The 24,894-nt window shown below is 39.9% G+C and overlaps 14 non-coding genes across 14 annotated transcripts; all 14 read right to left on the bottom strand.

Moving 5' to 3' along the window:
* Nucleotides 1–3,314: 3,314 nt before the first annotated feature.
* TRNAF-GAA (transfer RNA phenylalanine (anticodon GAA)) lies at nt 3,315–3,387 on the bottom strand. The gene has a single exon. It is a non-coding gene; the product is annotated as a tRNA-Phe (tRNA).
* Nucleotides 3,388–3,881: 494 nt separating this feature from the next.
* TRNAF-GAA (transfer RNA phenylalanine (anticodon GAA)) lies at nt 3,882–3,954 on the bottom strand. The gene has a single exon. It is a non-coding gene; the product is annotated as a tRNA-Phe (tRNA).
* A 1,075-nt stretch (nt 3,955–5,029) lies between these two features.
* On the bottom strand, nt 5,030–5,102 carry TRNAF-GAA (transfer RNA phenylalanine (anticodon GAA)). Its single transcript has one exon. It is a non-coding gene; the product is annotated as a tRNA-Phe (tRNA).
* Nucleotides 5,103–5,610: 508 nt separating this feature from the next.
* Nucleotides 5,611–5,683, bottom strand: TRNAF-GAA (transfer RNA phenylalanine (anticodon GAA)). The gene has a single exon. It is a non-coding gene; the product is annotated as a tRNA-Phe (tRNA).
* A 2,233-nt stretch (nt 5,684–7,916) lies between these two features.
* On the bottom strand, nt 7,917–7,989 carry TRNAL-GAG (transfer RNA leucine (anticodon GAG)). The gene has a single exon. It is a non-coding gene; the product is annotated as a tRNA-Leu (tRNA).
* A 3,943-nt stretch (nt 7,990–11,932) lies between these two features.
* On the bottom strand, nt 11,933–12,005 carry TRNAF-GAA (transfer RNA phenylalanine (anticodon GAA)). The gene has a single exon. It is a non-coding gene; the product is annotated as a tRNA-Phe (tRNA).
* A 1,075-nt stretch (nt 12,006–13,080) lies between these two features.
* TRNAF-GAA (transfer RNA phenylalanine (anticodon GAA)) lies at nt 13,081–13,153 on the bottom strand. Its single transcript has one exon. It is a non-coding gene; the product is annotated as a tRNA-Phe (tRNA).
* Nucleotides 13,154–15,974: 2,821 nt separating this feature from the next.
* On the bottom strand, nt 15,975–16,047 carry TRNAF-GAA (transfer RNA phenylalanine (anticodon GAA)). Its single transcript has one exon. It is a non-coding gene; the product is annotated as a tRNA-Phe (tRNA).
* Nucleotides 16,048–16,541: 494 nt separating this feature from the next.
* Nucleotides 16,542–16,614, bottom strand: TRNAF-GAA (transfer RNA phenylalanine (anticodon GAA)). The gene has a single exon. It is a non-coding gene; the product is annotated as a tRNA-Phe (tRNA).
* Nucleotides 16,615–18,854: 2,240 nt separating this feature from the next.
* TRNAF-GAA (transfer RNA phenylalanine (anticodon GAA)) lies at nt 18,855–18,927 on the bottom strand. The gene has a single exon. It is a non-coding gene; the product is annotated as a tRNA-Phe (tRNA).
* Nucleotides 18,928–21,167: 2,240 nt separating this feature from the next.
* On the bottom strand, nt 21,168–21,240 carry TRNAF-GAA (transfer RNA phenylalanine (anticodon GAA)). The gene has a single exon. It is a non-coding gene; the product is annotated as a tRNA-Phe (tRNA).
* Nucleotides 21,241–21,734: 494 nt separating this feature from the next.
* TRNAF-GAA (transfer RNA phenylalanine (anticodon GAA)) lies at nt 21,735–21,807 on the bottom strand. Its single transcript has one exon. It is a non-coding gene; the product is annotated as a tRNA-Phe (tRNA).
* A 1,075-nt stretch (nt 21,808–22,882) lies between these two features.
* TRNAF-GAA (transfer RNA phenylalanine (anticodon GAA)) lies at nt 22,883–22,955 on the bottom strand. Its single transcript has one exon. It is a non-coding gene; the product is annotated as a tRNA-Phe (tRNA).
* Nucleotides 22,956–24,629: 1,674 nt separating this feature from the next.
* Nucleotides 24,630–24,702, bottom strand: TRNAL-GAG (transfer RNA leucine (anticodon GAG)). The gene has a single exon. It is a non-coding gene; the product is annotated as a tRNA-Leu (tRNA).
* Nucleotides 24,703–24,894: the final 192 nt, after the last annotated feature.

Consider the following 24,894-nt stretch of genomic DNA (forward strand, 5'->3'; position numbering starts at 1 on the left):
AATCATTCACTTTGAGGGTACAGCTATGTCTTAAACTTCCGGTATCCTTCTGCAGCTAACTGGGTGAAATTACTCATTTACTTTTTTGGTGCGCAACCTAGGTACTTTTTTTTTATTCCAAACTCTGAATAGGCACACAAATGTGTGGGATGAGTAAGCAAGCTATATCATCTGACAGCTTGGTTCATGGGAAAATGGAAGATGATGCAGCCTAAGCTTTACATTAAAATCAAGATAGAAACTGGAAATAATGGAAGTCAAAGCTGAAGGCAAGAGAGGTGGAAGCCATTTTGAAAGGAAGATAGAACGCAAGTGCTGTGCTCTACTGATGGTATGTCGATCAGGTTATTAAAAGGTTTCATCTATGAACTAAAATGTCTACTGAAGCTGACTCCAAGAGAGAACTACACCTAATTAGCTAGGTGCTCAGTCCTTGCCGAAACCCGCGATTGAACCAGGGACCTTTAGATCTTCAGTCTAACGCTCTCCCAACTGAGCTATTTCGGCCACTTATTGCGCAGGTCCCTCCGTATTTTTCTTAATCATTGTAGACAAGACATACACCCCGAAATCATTCACTTTGAGGGTACAGCTATGTCTTAAACTTCCGGTATCCTTCTGCAGCTAACTGGGTGCAATTACTCATTTACTTTTTTGGTGCGCAACCTAGGTACTTCTTTTATTCCAAACTCTGAATAGGCACACAAATGTGTGGGATGAGTAAGCAAGCTATATCATCTGACAGCTTGGTTCATGGGAAAATGGAAGATGATGCAGCCTAAGCTTTAAATTAAAATCAAGATAGAAACTGGAAATAATGGAAGTCAAAGCTGAAGGCAACAGAGGTGGAAGCCATTTTGAAAGGAATATAGAACGCAAGTGCTGTGCTCTACTGATGGTATGTTGATCAGGTTATTAAAAGGTTTCATCTATGAACTAAAATGTCTACTGAAGCTGACTCCAAGAGAGAACTACACCTAATTAGCTAGGTGCTCAGTCCTTGCCAAAACCCGGGATTGAACCAGGGACCTTTAGATCTTCAATCTAACGCTCTCCCAACTGAGCTATTTCGTCCACTTATTTCACAGGTCCCTCCGTATTCTTCTTAATCATTGTAGACAAGACATACACCTCGAAATCATTCACTTTGAGGGTACAGCTATGTCTTAAACTTCCGGTATCCTTCTGCAGCTAACTGGGTGCAATTACTCATTTACTTTTTTGGTGCGCAACCTAGGTACTTCTTTTATTCCAAACTCTGAATAGGCACACAAATGTGTGGGATGAGTAAGCAAGCTATATCATCTGACAGCTTGGTTCATGGGAAAATGTAAGATGATGCAGCCTAAGGTTTACATTAAAATCAAGATAGAAACTGGAAATAATGGAAGTCAAATCTGAAGGCAAGAGAGGTGGAAGCCATTTTGAAAGGAAGATAGAACGCAAGTGCTGTGCTCTACTGATGGTATGTCGAACAGGTTATTAAAAGGTTTCATCTATGAACTAAAATGTCTACTGAAGCTGACTCCAAGAGAGAACGACACCTAATTAGCTAGGTGCTCAGTCCTTGCCAAAACCCGGGATTGAACCAGAGAGCTTTAGATCTTCAGTTTAACGCTCTCCCAAATGAGCTATTTCGGCCAGTTGTCAGAGAATACCTTCCTGATGATTCTTAATCATTGCAGGCAAGAAGTGGGCATCTGATCAATCACTAGGAGGGTACGTCTATGTGTTAAAGTATGCTGTATCCTTCTGCAGCTAACTGGGCACAATTAGTCAATTTATTTTTTATTGCGCAAGCTAGGTATTTCTTTTTTTCTAAACGCTAAATAGGCTAGCAATCTAATACACAGAAATGTGTGGCATGAGGAAGCAAGCTATATCATCTGACACTTTGGTCCAAGGTTAGATGGAAAATGATGCAGGCTACAGTTTACCCTAAAATCGAGATAGAAACGGCAAATAATGGAAGTCAAAGCTGAAGGCAAGAGAGGTGGAATCCATTTTCAAAGAAAGATAGAAAACACGTACTGTCTTGTACTGATGGTATGTCAATTAGGTTGATGAAAGGTTTTATTAATTAAATAAAACGTCACCGGAAGCTGACTCCAAAAAAGAAACTTGCCTGACGAACTAGCTGCTCAGTCTTTGACCAAACCAAGGATTTAACCAGGGACCCTTAGATCTAAAGTTTGACGTCCTCGCAACTGAGCTCTTTCAGCCCGTTTTTTCACAGTGCCTTCCTTATTATTGTTAATCATTGTAGACAAGAAATATAAGTCGCAATCATTCACTGTGAGGGTACAGCTATGTGTTACACTTTGCTGTATCCTTCTGTAGCTAACTGGGGGCAATTACTCCTTTACTTTTTTGCTACGCGAGGTAGGTACTTCTTTTTTTCTAAACTCTGAATAGGCTACCACTCTCATAAACAGAAATGTGTGGCATGACCAAGCAAGCTATATCATCTGACAGTTTGGCTCATGGGAAAATGGAAGATGACGCCGGCTAGGGTTTACATTAAAATCAAGATAGAAACGGGAAATAATGGAAGTCAAAGCTGAAGGCAAGAGAGGTGGAAGCCATTTTGAAAGGAAGATAGAAAATAAGTTCTCTTTTGTACCGATGGCATGTCGATCAGGTTGATGCAAGTTTTTATCAATGAAATAAAATGTCACTTGAGAGTGACTCCAAGAAAGAAACATGCCTAACAAGCTGAGTGCTTGGTCTTTGGCACAACCCAGGATTGAACCAAGGACCTTTTTTATCTTTAGTCTAACATTATCCTAACTGAGATATTTTAGCCAGGTGTCATGAAAAGCTTTCCGTATCATTTTTAATCATTGTAGACAAGACACAGAAGTCTAAATCATTCACTGTGAGGGTACAGCTATGTCTTAAACTTTGTTGTATCCTTCTCCAGTTAATAGGGTGTAATTAGGGAATTTGTTTTTTATTCTGCAAGCTAGGTATTTCTTTTTTTCTAAACTCTAAATAGGCTAGCAATCTAATGCACAGAAATGTGTGGCATGAGTAAGCAAGCTATTTCATCCGACACTTTGGTTCAAGGGAAGATGGAGACTGATGCAGACTGCGGGTTACCTAAAAATCAAGATAGAAACAGTAAATAATGGAAGTCAAAGCTGAAGGCAAGAGAGGTGGAATCCATTTTGAAAGGAAGATAGAAAACAAGTACTGTCTTGTACTGATGGTATGTCAATTAGGTTGATGAAAGGTTTTATCAATTAAATAAAACGTCACCAGAAGCTGAATCCAAGAAAGAAACACGCCTAAAAGGCTGTCTTCTGAGTCTTTGCCGAAACCCGGGATTGAACCAGGGACCTTTAGATCTTCAGTCTAACGCTCTCCCAACTGAGCTATTTCGGCCAGTTATTTCTCAGCTCCCTCCGTATTCTTCTTAATCATTGTAGACAAGACATACACCTCCAAATCATTCACTTTGATGGTACAGCTATGTCTTAAACTTCCGGTATCCTTCTGCAGCTAACTGGGTGCATTTACTCATTTACTTTTTTGGTGCGCAACCTAGGTACTTCTTTTATTCCAAACTCTGAATAGGCACACAAATGTGTGGGATGAGTAAGCAAGCTATATCATCTGACAGCTTGGTTCATGGGAAAATAGAAGATGATGCAGCCTAAGCTTTACATTAAAATCAAGATACAAACTGGAAATAATGGAAGTCAAAGCTGAAGGCAAGAGAGGTGGAAGCCATTTTGAAAGGAAGATAGAACGCAAGTGCTGTGCTCTACTGATGGTATGTCGATCAGGTTATTGAAAGGTTTCATCTATGAACTAATATGTCTACTGAAGCTGACTCCAAGAGAGAACTACACCTAATTAGCTAGGTGCTCAGTCCTTGCCGAAACCCGGGATTGAACCAGGGACCTTTAGATCTTCAGTCTAACGCTCTCCCAACTGAGCTATTTCGGCCAGTTGTCAGAGAATACCTTCCTGATGATTCTTAATCATTGTAGGCAACAAGTGGGCATCTGATCAATCACTAGGAGGGTACATCTATGTGTTAAAGTATGCTGTATCCTTCTGCAGCTAACTGGGCACAATTAGTCAATTTATTTTTTATTGCGCAAGCTAGGTATTTCTTTTTTTCTAAACGCTAAATAGGCTAGCAATCTAATACACAGAAATGTGTGGCATGAGGAAGCAAGCTATATCATCTGACACTTTGGTCCAAGGTTAGATGGAAAATGATGCAGGCTACAGTTTACCCTAAAATCGAGATAGAAACGGCAAATAATCGAAGTCAAAGCTGAAGGCAAGAGAGGTGGAAACCATTTTCAAAGGAAGATAGAAAACACGTACTGTCTTGTACTGATGGTATGTCAATTAGGTTGATGAAAGGTTTTATCAATTAAATAAAACGTCACCAGAAGCTGAATCCAAGAAAGAAACACGCCTAACAAGCTGCCTTCTGAGTCTTTGTCGAAACCCGGGATTAAACCAGGGACCTTTAGATCTTCAGTCTAACACTCTCCCAACTGAGCTATTTCGGCCAGTTATTTCACAGGTCCCTCCGTTTTCTTCTTAATCATTGTAGACAAGACATACACCTCGAAATCATTCACTTTGAGGGTACAGCTATGTCTTAAACTTCCGGTATCCTTCTGCAGCTAACTGGGTGCATTTACTCATTTACTTTTTTGGTGCGCAACCTAGGTACTTCTTTTATTCCAAACTCTGAATAGGCACACAAATGTGTGGGATGAGTAAGCAAGCTATATCATCTGACAGCTTGGTTCATGGGAAAATAGAAGATGATGCAGCCTAAGCTTTACATTAAAATCAAGATAGAAACTGGAAATAATGGAAGTCAAAGCTGAAGGCAAGAGAGGTGGAAGCCATTTTCAAAGGAAGATAGAACGCAAGTGCTGTGCTCTACTGATGGTATGTCGATCAGGTTATTGAAAGGTTTCATCTATGAACTAAAATGTCTACTGAAGCTGACTCCAAGAGAGAACTACACCTAATTAGCTAGGTGCTCAGTCCTTGCCGAAACCCGGGATTGAACCAGGGACCTTTAGATCTTCAGTCTAACGCTCTCCCAACTGAGCTATTTCGGCCAGTTGTCAGAGAATACCTTCCTGATGATTCTTAATCATTGTAGGCAACAAGTGGGCATCTGATCAATCACTAGGAGGGTACATCTATGTGTTAAAGTATGCTGTATCCTTCTGCAGCTAACTGGGCACAATTAGTCAATTTATTTTTTATTGCGCAAGCTAGGTATTTCTTTTTTTCTAAACGCTAAATAGGCTAGCAATCTAATACACAGAAATGTGTGGCATGAGGAAGCAAGCTATATCATCTGACACTTTGGTCCAAGGTTAGATGGAAAATGATGCAGGCTACAGTTTACCCTAAAATCGAGATAGAAACGGCAAATAATCGAAGTCAAAGCTGAAGGCAAGAGAGGTGGAAACCATTTTCAAAGGAAGATAGAAAACACGTACTGTCTTGTACTGATGGTATGTCAATTAGGTTGATGAAAGGTTTTATCAATTAAATAAAACGTCACCAGAAGCTGAATCCAAGAAAGAAACACGCCTAACAAGCTGTCTTCTGAGTCTTTGCCGAAACCCGGGATTGAACCAGGGACCTTTAGATCTTCAGTCTAACGCTCTCCCAACTGAGCTATTTCGGCCACTTATTTCACATGTCCCTCCGTATTCTTCTTAATCATTGTAGACAAGACATACACCTCGAAATCATTCACTTTGAGGGTACAGCTATGTCTTAAACTTCCGGTATCCTTCTGCAGCTAACTGGGTGCAATTACTCATTTACTTTTTTGGTGCGCAACCTAGGTACTTCTTTTATTCCAAACTCTGAATAGGCACACAAATGTGTGGGATGAGTAAGCAAGCTATATCATCTGACAGCTTGGTTCATGGGAAAATGGAAGATGATGCAGCCTAAGGTTTACATTAAAATCAAGATAGAAACTGGAAATAATGGAAGTCAAAGCTGAAGGCAAGAGAGGTGGAAGCCATTTTGAAAGGAAGATAGAACGCAAGTGCTGTGCTCTACTGATGGTATGTCGAACAGGTTATTAAAAGGTTTCATCTATGAACTAAAATGTCTACTGAAGCTGACTCCAAGAGAGAACTACACCTAATTAGCTAGGTGCTCAGTCCTTGCCAAAACCCGGGATTGAACCAGAGAGCTTTAGATCTTCAGTTTAACGCTCTCCCAAATGAGCTATTTCGGCCAGTTGTCAGAGAATACCTTCCTGATGATTCTTAATCATTGCAGGCAACAAGTGGGCATCTGATCAATCACTAGGAGGGTACATCTATGTGTTAAAGTATGCTGTATCCTTCTGCAGCTAACTGGGCACAATTAGTCAATTTATTTTTTATTGCGCAAGCTAGGTATTTCTTTTTTTATAAACGCTAAATAGGCTAGCAATCTAATACACAGAAATGTGTGGCATGAGGAAGCAAGCTATATCATCTGACACTTTGGTCCAAGGTTAGATGGAAAATGATGCAGGCTACAGTTTACCCTAAAATCGAGATAGAAACGGCAAATAATGGAAGTCAAAGCTGAAGGCAAGAGAGGTGGAATCCATTTTCAAAGGAAGATAGAAAACACGTACTGTCTTGTACTGATGGTATGTCAATTAGGTTGATGAAAGGTTTTATTAATTAAATAAAACGTCACCGGAAGCTGACTCCAAAAAAGAAACTTGCATGACGAACTAGCTGCTCAGTCTTTGACCAAACCAAGGATTTAACCAGGGACCCTTAGATCTAAAGTTTGACGTCCTCGCAACTGAGCTCTTTCAGCCCGTTTTTTCACAGTGCCTTCCTTATTATTGTTAATCATTGTAGACAAGAAATATAAGTCGCAATCATTCACTGTGAGGGTACAGCTATGTGTTACACTTTGCTGTATCCTTCTGTAGCTAACTGGGGGCAATTACTCCTTTACTTTTTTGCTACGCGAGCTAGGTACTTCTTTTTTTCTAAACTCTGAATAGGCTACCACTCTCATAAACAGAAATGTGTGGCATGACTAAGCAAGCTATATCATCTGACAGTTTGGCTCATGGGAAAATGGAAGATGACGCCGCCTACGGTTTACATCAAAATCAAGATACAAACGGGAAATAATGGAAGTCAAAGCTGAAGGCAAGAGAGGTGGAAGCCATTTTGAAAGGAAGATAGAAAATAAGTGCTCTTTTGTACCGATGGCATGTCGATCAGGTTGATGCAAGTTTTTATCAATGAAATAAAATGTCACTTGAGAGTGACTCCAAGAAAGAAACATGCCTAACAAGCTGAGTGCTTGGTCTTTGGCACAACCCAGGATTGAACCAAGGACCTTTTTTATCTTTAGTCTAACATTCTCGCAACTGAGATATTTTAGCCAGGTGTCATGAAAACCTTTCAGTATCATTTTTAATCATTGTAGACAAGACACAGAAGTCTAAATCATTCACTGTGAGGGTTCAGCTATGTCTTAAACTTTGCTGTATCCTTCTCCAGTTAACTGGGTGTAATTAGGGAATTCGTTTTTTATTGTGCAAGCTAGGTATTTCTTTTTTTCTAAACTCTAAATAGGCTAGCAATCTAATGCACAGAAATGTGTGGCATGAGTAAGCAAGCTATTTCATCCGACACTTTGGTTCAAGGGAAGATGGAGACTGATGCAGACTGCGGGTTACCTAAAAATCAAGATAGAAACAGTAAATAATGGAAGTCAAAGCTGAAGGCAAGAGAGGTGGAATCCATTTTGAAAGGAAGATAGAAAACAAGTACTGTCTTGTACTGATGGTATGTCAATTAGGTTGATGAAAGGTTTTATCAATTAAATAAAACATCACCAGAAGCCAAGAAAGAAACACACCTATCAAGCTGTCTTCTGAGTTTTGCCGAAACCCGGGATTGAACCAGGGACCTTTAGATCCTCAGTCTAACGCTCTCCCAACTGAGCTATTTCGGCCAGTTATTTCACAGGTCCCTCTGTATTCTTCTTAATCATTGTAGACAAGACATACACCTCGAAATCATTCACTTTGAGGGTACAGCTATGTCTTAAACTTCCGGTATCCTTCTGCAGCTAACTGGGTGAAATTACTCATTTACTTTTTTGGTGCGCAACCTAGGTACTTTTTTTTTATTCCAAACTCTGAATAGGCACACAAATGTGTGGGATGAGTAAGCAAGCTATATCATCTGACAGCTTGGTTCATGGGAAAATGGAAGATGATGCAGCCTAAGCTTTACATTAAAATCAAGATAGAAACTGGAAATAATGGAAGTCAAAGCTGAAGGCAAGAGAGGTGGAAGCCATTTTGAAAGGAAGATAGAACGCAAGTGCTGTGCTCTACTGATGGTATGTCGATCAGGTTATTAAAAGGTTTCATCTATGAACTAAAATGTCTACTGAAGCTGACTCCAAGAGAGAACTACACCTAATTAGCTAGGTGCTCAGTCCTTGCCGAAACCCGCGATTGAACCAGGGACCTTTAGATCTTCAGTCTAACGCTCTCCCAACTGAGCTATTTCGGCCACTTATTGCGCAGGTCCCTCCGTATTTTTCTTAATCATTGTAGACAAGACATACACCCCGAAATCATTCACTTTGAGGGTACAGCTATGTCTTAAACTTCCGGTATCCTTCTGCAGCTAACTGGGTGCAATTACTCATTTACTTTTTTGGTGCGCAACCTAGGTACTTCTTTTATTCCAAACTCTGAATAGGCACACAAATGTGTGGGATGAGTAAGCAAGCTATATCATCTGACAGCTTGGTTCATGGGAAAATGGAAGATGATGCAGCCTAAGCTTTAAATTAAAATCAAGATAGAAACTGGAAATAATGGAAGTCAAAGCTGAAGGCAACAGAGGTGGAAGCCATTTTGAAAGGAATATAGAACGCAAGTGCTGTGCTCTACTGATGGTATGTTGATCAGGTTATTAAAAGGTTTCATCTATGAACTAAAATGTCTACTGAAGCTGACTCCAAGAGAGAACTACACCTAATTAGCTAGGTGCTCAGTCCTTGCCAAAACCCGGGATTGAACCAGGGACCTTTAGATCTTCAATCTAACGCTCTCCCAACTGAGCTATTTCGTCCACTTATTTCACAGGTCCCTCCGTATTCTTCTTAATCATTGTAGACAAGACATACACCTCGAAATCATTCACTTTGAGGGTACAGCTATGTCTTAAACTTCCGGTATCCTTCTGCAGCTAACTGGGTGCAATTACTCATTTACTTTTTTGGTGCGCAACCTAGGTACTTCTTTTATTCCAAACTCTGAATAGGCACACAAATGTGTGGGATGAGTAAGCAAGCTATATCATCTGACAGCTTGGTTCATGGGAAAATGTAAGATGATGCAGCCTAAGGTTTACATTAAAATCAAGATAGAAACTGGAAATAATGGAAGTCAAATCTGAAGGCAAGAGAGGTGGAAGCCATTTTGAAAGGAAGATAGAACGCAAGTGCTGTGCTCTACTGATGGTATGTCGAACAGGTTATTAAAAGGTTTCATCTATGAACTAAAATGTCTACTGAAGCTGACTCCAAGAGAGAACGACACCTAATTAGCTAGGTGCTCAGTCCTTGCCAAAACCCGGGATTGAACCAGAGAGCTTTAGATCTTCAGTTTAACGCTCTCCCAAATGAGCTATTTCGGCCAGTTGTCAGAGAATACCTTCCTAATGATTCTTAATCATTGCAGGCAAGAAGTGGGCATCTGATCAATCACTAGGAGGGTACGTCTATGTGTTAAAGTATGCTGTATCCTTCTGCAGCTAACTGGGCACAATTAGTCAATTTATTTTTTATTGCGCAAGCTAGGTATTTCTTTTTTTCTAAACGCTAAATAGGCTAGCAATCTAATACACAGAAATGTGTGGCATGAGGAAGCAAGCTATATCATCTGACACTTTGGTCCAAGGTTAGATGGAAAATGATGCAGGCTACAGTTTACCCTAAAATCGAGATAGAAACGGCAAATAATGGAAGTCAAAGCTGAAGGCAAGAGAGGTGGAATCCATTTTCAAAGAAAGATAGAAAACACGTACTGTCTTGTACTGATGGTATGTCAATTAGGTTGATGAAAGGTTTTATTAATTAAATAAAACGTCACCGGAAGCTGACTCCAAAAAAGAAACTTGCCTGACGAACTAGCTGCTCAGTCTTTGACCAAACCAAGGATTTAACCAGGGACCCTTAGATCTAAAGTTTGACGTCCTCGCAACTGAGCTCTTTCAGCCCGTTTTTTCACAGTGCCTTCCTTATTATTGTTAATCATTGTAGACAAGAAATATAAGTCGCAATCATTCACTGTGAGGGTACAGCTATGTGTTACACTTTGCTGTATCCTTCTGTAGCTAACTGGGGGCAATTACTCCTTTACTTTTTTGCTACGCGAGGTAGGTACTTCTTTTTTTCTAAACTCTGAATAGGCTACCACTCTCATAAACAGAAATGTGTGGCATGACCAAGCAAGCTATATCATCTGACAGTTTGGCTCATGGGAAAATGGAAGATGACGCCGGCTAGGGTTTACATTAAAATCAAGATAGAAACGGGAAATAATGGAAGTCAAAGCTGAAGGCAAGAGAGGTGGAAGCCATTTTGAAAGGAAGATAGAAAATAAGTTCTCTTTTGTACCGATGGCATGTCGATCAGGTTGATGCAAGTTTTTATCAATGAAATAAAATGTCACTTGAGAGTGACTCCAAGAAAGAAACATGCCTAACAAGCTGAGTGCTTGGTCTTTGGCACAACCCAGGATTGAACCAAGGACCTTTTTTATCTTTAGTCTAACATTATCCTAACTGAGATATTTTAGCCAGGTGTCATGAAAAGCTTTCCGTATCATTTTTAATCATTGTAGACAAGACACAGAAGTCTAAATCATTCACTGTGAGGGTACAGCTATGTCTTAAACTTTGTTGTATCCTTCTCCAGTTAATAGGGTGTAATTAGGGAATTTGTTTTTTATTCTGCAAGCTAGGTATTTCTTTTTTTCTAAACTCTAAATAGGCTAGCAATCTAATGCACAGAAATGTGTGGCATGAGTAAGCAAGCTATTTCATCCGACACTTTGGTTCAAGGGAAGATGGAGACTGATGCAGACTGCGGGTTACCTAAAAATCAAGATAGAAACAGTAAATAATGGAAGTCAAAGCTGAAGGCAAGAGAGGTGGAATCCATTTTGAAAGGAAGATAGAAAACAAGTACTGTCTTGTACTGATGGTATGTCAATTAGGTTGATGAAAGGTTTTATCAATTAAATAAAACGTCACCAGAAGCTGAATCCAAGAAAGAAACACGCCTAAAAGGCTGTCTTCTGAGTCTTTGCCGAAACCCGGGATTGAACCAGGGACCTTTAGATCTTCAGTCTAACGCTCTCCCAACTGAGCTATTTCAGCCAGTTATTTCTCAGCTCCCTCCGTATTCTTCTTAATCATTGTAGACAAGACATACACCTCCAAATCATTCACTTTGATGGTACAGCTATGTCTTAAACTTCCGGTATCCTTCTGCAGCTAACTGGGTGCATTTACTCATTTACTTTTTTGGTGCGCAACCTAGGTACTTCTTTTATTCCAAACTCTGAATAGGCACACAAATGTGTGGGATGAGTAAGCAAGCTATATCATCTGACAGCTTGGTTCATGGGAAAATAGAAGATGATGCAGCCTAAGCTTTACATTAAAATCAAGATACAAACTGGAAATAATGGAAGTCAAAGCTGAAGGCAAGAGAGGTGGAAGCCATTTTGAAAGGAAGATAGAACGCAAGTGCTGTGCTCTACTGATGGTATGTCGATCAGGTTATTGAAAGGTTTCATCTATGAACTAAAATGTCTACTGAAGCTGACTCCAAGAGAGAACTACACCTAATTAGCTAGGTGCTCAGTCCTTGCCGAAACCCGGGATTGAACCAGGGACCTTTAGATCTTCAGTCTAACGCTCTCCCAACTGAGCTATTTCGGCCAGTTGTCAGAGAATACCTTCCTGATGATTCTTAATCATTGTAGGCAACAAGTGGGCATCTGATCAATCACTAGGAGGGTACATCTATGTGTTAAAGTATGCTGTATCCTTCTGCAGCTAACTGGGCACAATTAGTCAATTTATTTTTTATTGCGCAAGCTAGGTATTTCTTTTTTTCTAAACGCTAAATAGGCTAGCAATCTAATACACAGAAATGTGTGGCATGAGGAAGCAAGCTATATCATCTGACACTTTGGTCCAAGGTTAGATGGAAAATGATGCAGGCTACAGTTTACCCTAAAATCGAGATAGAAACGGCAAATAATCGAAGTCAAAGCTGAAGGCAAGAGAGGTGGAAACCATTTTCAAAGGAAGATAGAAAACACGTACTGTCTTGTACTGATGGTATGTCAATTAGGTTGATGAAAGGTTTTATCAATTAAATAAAACGTCACCAGAAGCTGAATCCAAGAAAGAAACACGCCTAACAAGCTGCCTTCTGAGTCTTTGTCGAAACCCGGGATTGAACCAGGGACCTTTAGATCTTCAGTCTAACACTCTCCCAACTGAGCTATTTCGGCCAGTTATTTCACAGGTCCCTCCGTTTTCTTCTTAATCATTGTAGACAAGACATACACCTCGAAATCATTCACTTTGAGGGTACAGCTATGTCTTAAACTTCCGGTATCCTTCTGCAGCTAACTGGGTGCATTTACTCATTTACTTTTTTGGTGCGCAACCTAGGTACTTCTTTTATTCCAAACTCTGAATAGGCACACAAATGTGTGGGCTGAGTAAGCAAGCTATATCATCTGACAGCTTGGTTCATGGGAAAATAGAAGATGATGCAGCCTAAGCTTTACATTAAAATCAAGATAGAAACTGGAAATAATGGAAGTCAAAGCTGAAGGCAAGAGAGGTGGAAGCCATTTTCAAAGGAAGATAGAACGCAAGTGCTGTGCTCTACTGATGGTATGTCGATCAGGTTATTGAAAGGTTTCATCTATGAACTAAAATGTCTACTGAAGCTGACTCCAAGAGAGAACTACACCTAATTAGCTAGGTGCTCAGTCCTTGCCAAAACCCGGGATTGAACCAGGGACCTTTAGATCTTCAGTCTAACGCTCTCCCAACTGAGCTATTTCGGCCAGTTGTCAAAGAATACCTTCCTGATGATTCTTAATCATTGTAGGCAACAAGTGGGCATCTGATCAATCACTAGGAGGGTACATCTATGTGTTAAAGTATGCTGTATCCTTCTGCAGCTAACTGGGCACAATTAGTCAATTTATTTTTTATTGCGCAAGCTAGGTATTTCTTTTTTTCTAAACGCTAAATAGGCTAGCAATCTAATACACAGAAATGTGTGGCATGAGGAAGCAAGCTATATCATCTGACACTTTGGTCCAAGGTTAGATGGAAAATGATGCAGGCTACAGTTTACCCTAAAATCGAGATAGAAACGGGAAATAATGGAAGTCAAAGCTGAAGGCAAGAGAGGTGGAATCCATTTTCAAAGGAAGATAGAAAACACGTACTGTCTTGTACTGATGGTATGTCAATTAGGTTGATGAAAGGTTTTATTAATTAAATAAAACGTCACCGGAAGCTGACTCCAAAAAAGAAACTTGCCTGACGAACTAGCTGCTCAGTCTTTGACCAAACCAAGAATTTAACCAGGGACCCTTAGATCTAAAGTTTGACGTCCTCGCAACTGAGCTCTTTCAGCCCGTTTTTTCACAGTGCCTTCCTTATTATTATTAATCATTGTAGACAAGAAATATAAGTCGCAATCATTCACTGTGAGGGTACAGCTATGTGTTACACTTTGCTGTATCCTTCTGTAGCTAACTGGGGGCAATTACTCCTTTACTTTTTTGCTACGCGAGCTAGGTACTTCTTTTTTTCTAAACTCTGAATAGGCTACCACTCTCATAAACAGAAATGTGTGGCATGACTAAGCAAGCTATATCATCTGACAGTTTGGCTCATGGGAAAATGGAAGATGACGCCGCCTACGGTTTACATCAAAATCAAGATAGAAACGGGAAATAATGGAAGTCAAAGCTGAAGGCAAGAGAGGTGGAAGCCATTTTGAAAGGAAGATAGAAAATAAGTGCTCTTTTGTACCGATGGCATGTCGATCAGGTTGATGCAAGTTTTTATCAATGAAATAAAATGTCACTTGAGAGTGACTCCAAGAAAGAAACATGCCTAACAAGCTGAGTGCTTGGTCTTTGGCACAACCCAGGATTGGACCAAGGACCTTTTTTATCTTTAGTCTAACATTCTCCCAACTGAGATATTTTAGCCAGGTGTCATGAAAAGCTTTCCGTATCATTTTTAATCATTGTAGACAAGACACAGAAGTCTAAATCATTCACTGTGAGGGTACAGCTATGTCTTAAACTTTGCTGTATCCTTCTCCAGTTAACTGGGTGTAATTAGGGAATTCGTTTTTTATTGTGCAAGCTAGGTATTTCTTTTTTTCTAAACTCTAAATAGGCTAGCAATCTAATGCACAGAAATGTGTGGCATGAGTAAGCAAGCTATTTCATCCGACACTTTGGTTCAAGGGAAGATGGAGACTGATGCAGACTGCGGGTTACCTAAAAATCAAGACAGAAACAGTAAATAATGGAAGTCAAAGCTGAAGGCAAGAGAGGTGGAATCCATTTTGAAAGGAAGATAGAAAACAAGTACTGTCTTGTACTGATGGTATGTCAATTAGGTTGATGAAAGGTTTTATCAATTAAATAAAACGTCACCAGAAGCTGAATCCAAGAAAGAAACACGCCTAACAAGCTGTCTTCTGAGTCTTTGTCGAAACCCGGGATTGAACCAGGGACCTTCAGATCTTCAGTCTAACACTCTCCCAACTGAGCTATTTCGGCCAGTTATTTCACAGGTCCCTCCGTTTTCTTCTTAAGCATTGTAGACAAGACATACACCTCGAAATCATTCACTTTGAGGGTACAGCTATGTCTTAAACTTCCGGTATCCTTCTGCAGCTAACTGGGTGCAATTACTCATTTACTTTTTTGGTGCGCAACCTAGGTACTTCTTTTATTCCAAACTCTGAATAGGCACACAAATGTGTGGGATGAGTAAGCAAGCTATATCATCTGACAGCTTGGTTCATGGGAAAATGGAAGATGATGCAGCCTAAGCTTTACATTAAAATCAAGATAGAAACTGGAAATAATGGAAGTCAAAGCTGAAGGCAAGAGAGGTGGAAGCCATTTTGAAAGGAAGATAGAACGCAAGTGCTGTGCTCTACTGATGGTATGTCGAACAGGTTATTAAAAGGTTTCATCTATGAACTAAAATGTCTACTGAAGCTGACTCCAAGAGAGAACTACACCTAATTAGCTAGGTGCTCAGTCCTTGCCAAAACCCGGGATTGAACCAGAGAGCTTTAGATCTTCAGTTTAACGCTCTCCCAAATGAGCTATTTCGGCCAGTTGTCAGAGAATACCTTCCTGATGATTCTTAATCATTGCAGGCAACAAGTGGGCATCTGATCAATCACTAGGAGGGTACATCTATGTGTTAAAGTATGCTGTATCCTTCTGCAGCTAACTGGGCACAATTAGTCAATTTATTTTTTATTGCGCAAGCTAGGTATTTCTTTTTTTCTAAACGCTAAATAGGCTAGCAATCTAATACACAGAAATGTGTGGCATGAGGAAGCAAGCTATATCATCTGACACTTTGGTCCAAAGTTAGATGGAAAATGATGCAGGCTACAGTTTACCCTAAAATCGAGATAGAAACGGCAAATAATGGAAGTCAAAGCTGAAGGCAAGAGAGGTGGAATCCATTTTGAAAAGAAGTTAGAAAACAAGTACTGTCTTGTACTGATGGTATGTCAATTAGGTTGATGAAAGGTTTTATTAATTAAATAAAACGTCCCCGGAAGCTGACTCCAAGAAAGAAACACGCCTAACAAGCTGTCTTCTGAGTCTTTGCCGAAACCCGGGATTGAACCAGGGACCTTTAGATCTTCAGTCTAACGCTCTCCCAACTGAGCTATTTCGGCCACTTATTGCGCAGGTCCCTCCGTATTTTTCTTAATCATTGTAGACAAGACATACACCCCGAAATCATTCACTTTGAGGGTACAGCTATGTCTTAAACTTCCGGTATCCTTCTGCAGCTAACTGGGTGCAATTACTCATTTACTTTTTTGGTGCGCAACCTAGGTACTTCTTTTATTCCAAACTCTGAATAGGCACACAAATGTGTGGGATGAGTAAGCAAGCTATATCATCTGACAGCTTGGTTCATGGGAAAATGGAAGATGATGCAGCCTAAGCTTTAAATTAAAATCAAGATAGAAACTGGAAATAATGGAAGTCAAAGCTGAAGGCAACAGAGGTGGAAGCCATTTTGAAAGGAAGATAGAACGCAAGTGCTGTGCTCTACTGATGGTATGTTGATCAGGTTATTAAAAGGTTTCATCTATGAACTAAAATGTCTACTGAAGCTGACTCCAAGAGAGAACTACACCTAATTAGCTAGGTGCTCAGTCCTTGCCAAAACCCGGGATTGAACCAGGGACCTTTAGATCTTCAATCTAACGCTCTCCCAACTGAGCTATTTCGGCCACTTATTTCACAGGTCCCTCCGTATTCTTCTTAATCATTGTAGACAAGACATACACCTCGAAATCATTCACTTTGAGGGTACAGCTATGTCTTAAACTTCCGGTATCCTTCTGCAGCTAACTGGGTGCAATTACTCATTTACTTTTTTGGTGCGCAACCTAGGTACTTCTTTTATTCCAAACTCTGAATAGGCACACAAATGTGTGGGATGAGTAAGCAAGCTATATCATCTGACAGCTTGGTTCATGGGAAAATGTAAGATGATGCAGCCTAAGGTTTACATTAAAATCAAGATAGAAACTGGAAATAATGGAAGTCAAAGCTGAAGGCAAGAGAGGTGGAAGCCATTTTGAAAGGAAGATAGAACGCAAGTGCTGTGCTCTACTGATGGTATGTCGAACAGGTTATTAAAAGGTTTCATCTATGAACTAAAATGTCTACTGAAGCTGACTCCAAGAGAGAACTACACCTAATTAGCTAGGTGCTCAGTCCTTGCCAAAACCCGGGATAGAACCAGAGAGCTTTAGATCTTCAGTTTAACGCTCTCCCAAATGAGCTATTTCGGCCAGTTGTCAGAGAATACCTTCCTGATGATTCTTAATCATTGCAGGCAACAAGTGGGCATCTGATCAATCACTAGGAGGGTACATCTATGTGTTAAAGTATGCTGTATCCTTCTGCAGCTAACTGGGCACAATTAGTCAATTTATTTTTTATTGCGCAAGCTAGGTATTTCTTTTTTTCTAAACGCTAAATAGGCTAGCAATCTAATACACAGAAATGTGTGGCATGAGGAAGCAAACTATATCATCTGACACTTTGGTCCAAGGTTAGATGGAAAATGATGCAGGCTACAGTTTACCCTAAAATCGAGATAGAAACGGCAAATAATGGAAGTCAAAGCTGAAGGCAAGAGAGGTGGAATCCATTTTCAAAGAAAGATAGAAAACACGTACTGTCTTGTACTGATGGTATGTCAATTAGGTTGATGAAAGGTTTTATTAATTAAATAAAACGTCACCGGAAGCTGACTCCAAAAAAGAAACTTGCCTGACGAACTAGCTGCTCAGTCTTTGACCAAACCAAGGATTTAACCAGGGACCCTTAGATCTAAAGTTTGACGTCCTCGCAACTGAGCTCTTTCAGCCCGTTTTTTCACAGTGCCTTCCTTATTATTGTTAATCATTGTAGACAAGAAATATAAGTCGCAATCATTCACTGTGAGAGTACAGCTATGTGTTACACTTTGCTGTATCCTTCTGTAGCTAACTAGGGGCAATTACTCCTTTACTTTTTTGCTACGCGAGGTAGGTACTTCTTTTTTTCTAAACTCTGAATAGGCTACCACTCTCATAAACAGAAATGTGTGGCATGACCAAGCAAGCTATATCATCTGACAGTTTGGCTCATGGGAAAATGGAAGATGACGCCGGCTAGGGTTTACATTAAAATCAAGATAGAAACGGGAAATAATGGAAGTCAAAGCTGAAGGCAAGAGAGGTGGAAGCCATTTTGAAAGGAAGATAGAAAATAAGTTCTCTTTTGTACCGATGGCATGTCGATCAGGTTGATGCAAGTTTTTATCAATGAAATAAAATGTCACTTGAGAGTGACTCCAAGAAAGAAACATGCCTAACAAGCTGAGTGCTTGGTCTTTGGCACAACCCAGGATTGAACCAAGGACCTTTTTTATCTTTAGTCTAACATTATCCTAACTGAGATATTTTAGCCAGGTGTCATGAAAAGCTTTCCGTATCATTTTTAATCATTGTAGACAAGACACAGAAGTCTAAATCATTCACTGTGAGGGTACAGCTATGTCTTAAACTTTGTTGTATCCTTCTCCAGTTAACTGGGTGTAATTAGGGAATTTGTTTTTTATTCTGCAAGCTAGGTATTTCTTTTTTTCTAAACTCTAAATAGGCTAGCAATCTAATGCACAGAAATGTGTGGCATGAGTAAGCAAGCTATTTCATCCGACACTTTGGTTCAAGGGAAGATGGAGACTGATGCAGACTGCGGGTTACCTAAAAATCAAGATAGAAACAGTAAATAATGGAAGTCAAAGCTGAAGGCAAGAGAGGTGGAATCCATTTTGAAAGGAAGATAGAAAACAAGTACTGTCTTGTACTGATGGTATGTCAATTAGGTTGATGAAAGGTTTTATCAATTAAATAAAACGTCACCAGAAGCTGAATCCAAGAAAGAAACACGCCTAACAAGCTGTCTTCTGAGTCTTTGCCGAAACCCGGGATTGAACCAGGGACCTTTAGATCTTCAGTCTAACGCTCTCCCAACTGAGCTATTTCGGCCACTTATTTCACAGGTCCCTCCGTATTCTTCTTAATCATTGTAGACAAGACATACACCTCGAAATCATTCACTTTGAGGGTACAGCTATGTCTTAAACTTCCGGTATCCTTCTGCAGCTAACTGGGTGCAATTACTCATTTACTTTTTTGGTGCGCAACCTAGGTACTTCTTTTATTCCAAACTCTGAATAGGCACACAAATGTGTGGGATGAGTAAGCAAGCTATATCATCTGACAGCTTGGTTCATGGGAAAATGGAAGATGATGCAGCCTAAGCTTTACATTAAAATCAAGATAGAAACTGGAAATAATGGAAGTCAAAGCTGAAGGCAAGAGAGGTGGAAGCCATTTTGAAAGGAAGATAGAACGCAAGTGCTGTGCTCTACTGATGGTATGTCGAACAGGTTATTAAAAGGTTTCATCTATGAACTAAAATGTCTACTGAAGCTGACTCCAAGAGAGAACTACCCCTAATTAGCTAGGTGCTCAGTCCTTGCCAAAACCCGGGATTGAACCAGAGAGCTTTAGATCTTCAGTTTAACGCTCTCCCAAATGAGCTATTTCGGCCAGTTGTCAGAGAATACCTTCCTGATGATTCTTAATCATTGCAGGCAACAAGTGGGCATCTGATCAATCACTAGGAGGGTACATCTATGTGTTAAAGTATGCTGTATCCTTCTGCAGCTAACTGGGCACAATTAGTCAATTTATTTTTTATTGCGCAAGCTAGGTATTTCTTTTTTTCTAAACGCTAAATAGGCTAGCAATCTAATACACAGAAATGTGTGGCATGAGGAAGCAAGCTATATCATCTGACACTTTGGTCCAAGGTTAGATGGAAAATGATGCAGGCTACAGTTTACCCTAAAATCGAGATAGAAACGGCAAATAATGGAAGTCAAAGCTGAAGGCAAGAGAGGTGGAATCCATTTTCAAAGAAAGATAGAAAACACGTACTGTCTTGTACTGATGGTATGTCAATTAGGTTGATGAAAGGTTTTATTAATTAAATAAAACGTCACCGGAAGCTGACTCCAAAAAAGAAACTTGCCTGACGAACTAGCTGCTCAGTCTTTGACCAAACCAAGGATTTAACCAGGGACCCTTAGATCTAAAGTTTGACGTCCTCGCAACTGAGCTCTTTCAGCCCGTTTTTTCACAGTGCCTTCCTTATTATTGTTAATCATTGTAGACAAGAAATATAAGTCGCAATCATTCACTGTGAGGGTACAGCTATGTGTTACACTTTGCTGTATCCTTCTGTAGCTAACTGGGGGCAATTACTCCTTTACTTTTTTGCTACGCGAGGTAGGTACTTCTTTTTTTCTAAACTCTGAATAGGCTACCACTCTCATAAACAGAAATGTGTGGCATGACCAAGCAAGCTATATCATTTGACAGTTTGGCTCATGGGAAAATGGAAGATGACGCCGGCTACGGTTTACATTAAAATCAAGATAGAAACGGGAAATAATGGAAGTCAAAGCTGAAGGCAAGAGAGGTGGAAGCCATTTTGAAAGGAAGATAGAAAATAAGTTCTCTTTTGTACCGATGGCATGTCGATCAGGTTGATGCAAGTTTTTATCAATGAAATAAAATGTCACTTGAGAGTGACTCCAAGAAAGAAACATGCCTAACAAGCTGAGTGCTTGGTCTTTGGCACAACCCAGGATTGAACCAAGGACCTTTTTTATCTTTAGTCTAACATTATCCTAACTGAGATATTTTAGCCAGGTGTCATGAAAAGCTTTCCGTATCATTTTTAATCATTGTAGACAAGACACAGAAGTCTAAATCATTCACTGTGAGGGTACAGCTATGTCTTAAACTTTGTTGTATCCTTCTCCAGTTAACTGGGTGTAATTAGGGAATTTGTTTTTTATTCTGCAAGCTAGGTATTTCTTTTTTTCTAAACTCTAAATAGGCTAGCAATCTAATGCACAGAAATGTGTGGCATGAGTAAGCAAGCTATTTCATCCGACACTTTGGTTCAAGGGAAGATGGAGACTGATGCAGACTGCGGGTTACCTAAAAATCAAGATAGAAACAGTAAATAATGGAAGTCAAAGCTGAAGGCAAGAGAGGTGGAATCCATTTTGAAAGGAAGATAGAAAACAAGTACTGTCTTGTACTGATGGTATGTCAATTAGGTTGATGAAAGGTTTTATCAATTAAATAAAACGTCACCAGAAGCTGAATCCAAGAAAGAAACACGCCTAAAAAGCTGTCTTCTGAGTCTTTGCCGAAACCCGGGATTGAACCAGGGACCTTTAGATCTTCAGTCTAACGCTCTCCCAACTGAGCTATTTCGGCCAGTTATTTCACAGCTCCCTCCGTTTTCTTCTTAATCATTGTAGACAAGACATACACCTCCAAATCATTCACTTTGATGGTACAGCTATGTCTTAAACTTCCGGTATCCTTCTGCAGCTAACTGGGTGCATTTACTCATTTACTTTTTTGGTGCGCAACCTAGGTACTTCTTTTATTCCAAACTCTGAATAGGCACACAAATGTGTGGGATGAGTAAGCAAGCTATATCATCTGACAGCTTGGTTCATGGGAAAATAGAAGATGATGCAGCCTAAGCTTTACATTAAAATCAAGATACAAACTGGAAATAATGGAAGTCAAAGCTGAAGGCAACAGAGGTGGAAGCCATTTTGAAAGGAAGATAGAACGCAAGTGCTGTGCTCTACTGATGGTATGTCGATCAGGTTATTGAAAGGTTTCATCTATGAACTAAAATGTCTACTGAAGCTGACTCCAAGAGAGAACTACACCTAATTAGCTAGGTGCTCAGTCCTTGCCGAAACCCGGGATTGAACCAGGGACCTTTAGATCTTCAGTCTAACGCTCTCCCAACTGAGCTATTTCGGCCAGTTGTCAGAGAATACCTTCCTGATGATTCTTAATCATTGTAGGCAACAAGTGGGCATCTGATCAATCACTAGGAGGGTACATCTATGTGTTAAAGTATGCTGTATCCTTCTGCAGCTAACTGGGCACAATTAGTCAATTTATTTTTTATTGCGCAAGCTAGGTATTTCTTTTTTTCTAAACGCTAAATAGGCTAGCAATCTAATACACAGAAATGTGTGGCATGAGGAAGCAAGCTATATCATCTGACACTTTGGTCCAAGGTTAGATGGAAAATGATGCAGGCTACAGTTTACCCTAAAATCGAGATAGAAACGGCAAATAATCGAAGTCAAAGCTGAAGGCAAGAGAGGTGGAAACCATTTTCAAAGGAAGATAGAAAACACGTACTGTCTTGTACTGATGGTATGTCAATTAGGTTGATGAAAGGTTTTATCAATTAAATAAAACGTCACCAGAAGCTGAATCCAAGAAAGAAACACGCCTAACAAGCTGCCTTCTGAGTCTTTGTCGAAACCCGGGATTGAACCAGGGACCTTTAGATCTTCAGTCTAACACTCTCCCAACTGAGCTATTTCGGCCAGTTATTTCACAGGTCCCTCCGTTTTCTTCTTAATCATTGTAGACAAGACATACACCTCGAAATCATTCACTTTGAGGGTACAGCTATGTCTTAAACTTCCGGTATCCTTCTGCAGCTAACTGGGTGCATTTACTCATTTACTTTTTTGGTGCGCAACCTAGGTACTTCTTTTATTCCAAACTCTGAATAGGCACACAAATGTGTGGGATGAGTAAGCAAGCTATATCATCTGACAGCTTGGTTCATGGGAAAATAGAAGATGATGCAGCCTAAGCTTTACATTAAAATCAAGATAGAAACTGGAAATAATGGAAGTCAAAGCTGAAGGCAAGAGAGGTGGAAGTCATTTTGAAAGGAAGATAGAACGCAAGTGCTGTGCTCTACTGATGGTATGTCGATCAGGTTATTGAAAGGTTTCATCTATGAATTAAAATGTCTACTGAAGCTGACTCCAAGAGAGAACTACACCTAATTAGCTAGGTGCTCACTCCTTGCCAAAACCCGGGATTGAACCAGGGACCTTTAGATCTTCAGTCTAACGCTCTCCCAACTGAGCTATTTCGGCCAGTTGTCAAAGAATACCTTCCTGATGATTCTTAATCATTGTAGGCAACAAGTGGGCATCTGATCAATCACTAGGAGGGTACATCTATGTGTTAAAGTATGCTGTATCCTTCTGCAGCTAACTGGGCACAATTAGTCAATTCATTTTTTATTGCGCAAGCTAGGTATTTCTTTTTTTCTAAACGCTAAATAGGCTAGCAATCTAATACACAGAAATGTGTGGCATGAGGAAGCAAGCTATATCATCTGACACTTTGGTCCAAGGTTAGATGGAAAATGATGCAGGCTACAGTTTACCCTAAAATCGAGATAGAAACGGGAAATAATGGAAGTCAAAGCTGAAGGCAAGAGAGGTGGAATCCATTTTCAAAGGAAGATAGAAAACACGTACTGTCTTGTACTGATGGTATGTCAATTAGGTTGATGAAAGGTTTTATTAATTAAATAAAACGTCACCGGAAGCTGACTCCAAAAAAGAAACTTGCCTGACGAACTAGCTGCTCAGTCTTTGACCAAACCAAGAATTTAACCAGGGACCCTTAGATCTAAAGTTTGACGTCCTCGCAACTGAGCTCTTTCAGCCCGTTTTTTCACAGTGCCTTCCTTATTATTATTAATCATTGTAGACAAGAAATATAAGTCGCAATCATTCACTGTGAGGGTACAGCTATGTGTTACACTTTGCTGTATCCTTCTGTAGCTAACTGGGGGCAATTACTCCTTTACTTTTTTGCTACGCGAGCTAGGTACTTCTTTTTTTCTAAACTCTGAATAGGCTACCATTCTCATAAACAGAAATGTGTGGCATGACTAAGCAAGCTATATCATCTGACAGTTTGGCTCATGGGAAAATGGAAGATGACGCCGCCTACGGTTTACATCAAAATCAAGATAGAAACGGGAAATAATGGAAGTCAAAGCTGAAGGCAAGAGAGGTGGAAGCCATTTTGAAAGGAAGATAGAAAATAAGTGCTCTTTTGTACCGATGGCATGTCGATCAGGTTGATGCAAGTTTTTATCAATGAAATAAAATGTCCCTTGAGAGTGACTCCAAGAAAGAAACATGCCTAACAAGCTGAGTGCTTGGTCTTTGGCACAACCTAGGATTGAACCAAGGACCTTTTTTTATCTTTAGTCTAACATTCTCCCAACTGAGATATTTAAACCAGGTGTCATGAAAAGCTTTCCGTATCATTTTTAATCATTGTAGACAAGACACAGAAGTCTAAATCATTCACTGTGAGGGTACAGCTATGTCTTAAACTTTGCTGTATCCTTCTCCAGTTAACTGGGTGTAATTAGGGAATTCGTTTTTTATTGTGCAAGCTAGGTATTTCTTTTTTTCTAAGCTCTAAATAGGCTAGCAATCTAATGCACAGAAATGTGTGGCATGAGTAAGCAAGCTATTTCATCCGACACTTTGGTTCAAGGGAAGATGGAGACTGATGCAGACTGCGGGTTACCTAAAAATCAAGACAGAAACAGTAAATAATGGAAGTCAAAGCTGAAGGCAAGAGAGGTGGAATCCATTTTGAAAGGAAGATAGAAAACAAGTACTGTCTTGTACTGATGGTATGTCAATTAGGTTGATGAAAGGTTTTATCAATTAAATAAAACGTCACCAGAAGCTGAATCCAAGAAAGAAACACGCCTAACAAGCTGTCTTCTGAGTCTTTGCCGAAACCCGGGATTGAACCAGGGACCTTTAGATCCTCAGTCTAACGCTCTCCCAACTGAGCTATTTCAGCCAGTTATTTCACAGGTCCCTCCGTTTTCTTCTTAATCATTGTAGACAAGACATACACCTCGAAATCATTCACTTTGAGGGTACAGCTATGTCTTAAACTTCCGGTATCCTTCTGCAGCTAACTGGGTGCATTTACTCATTTACTTTTTTGGTGCGCAACCTAGGTACTTCTTTTATTCCAAACTCTGAATAG

The sequence above is a fragment of the Pleurodeles waltl genome, unplaced genomic scaffold, assembly GCF_031143425.1.
Source record: "Pleurodeles waltl isolate 20211129_DDA unplaced genomic scaffold, aPleWal1.hap1.20221129 scaffold_492, whole genome shotgun sequence".
Lineage (NCBI taxonomy): Eukaryota > Metazoa > Chordata > Amphibia > Caudata > Salamandridae > Pleurodeles > Pleurodeles waltl.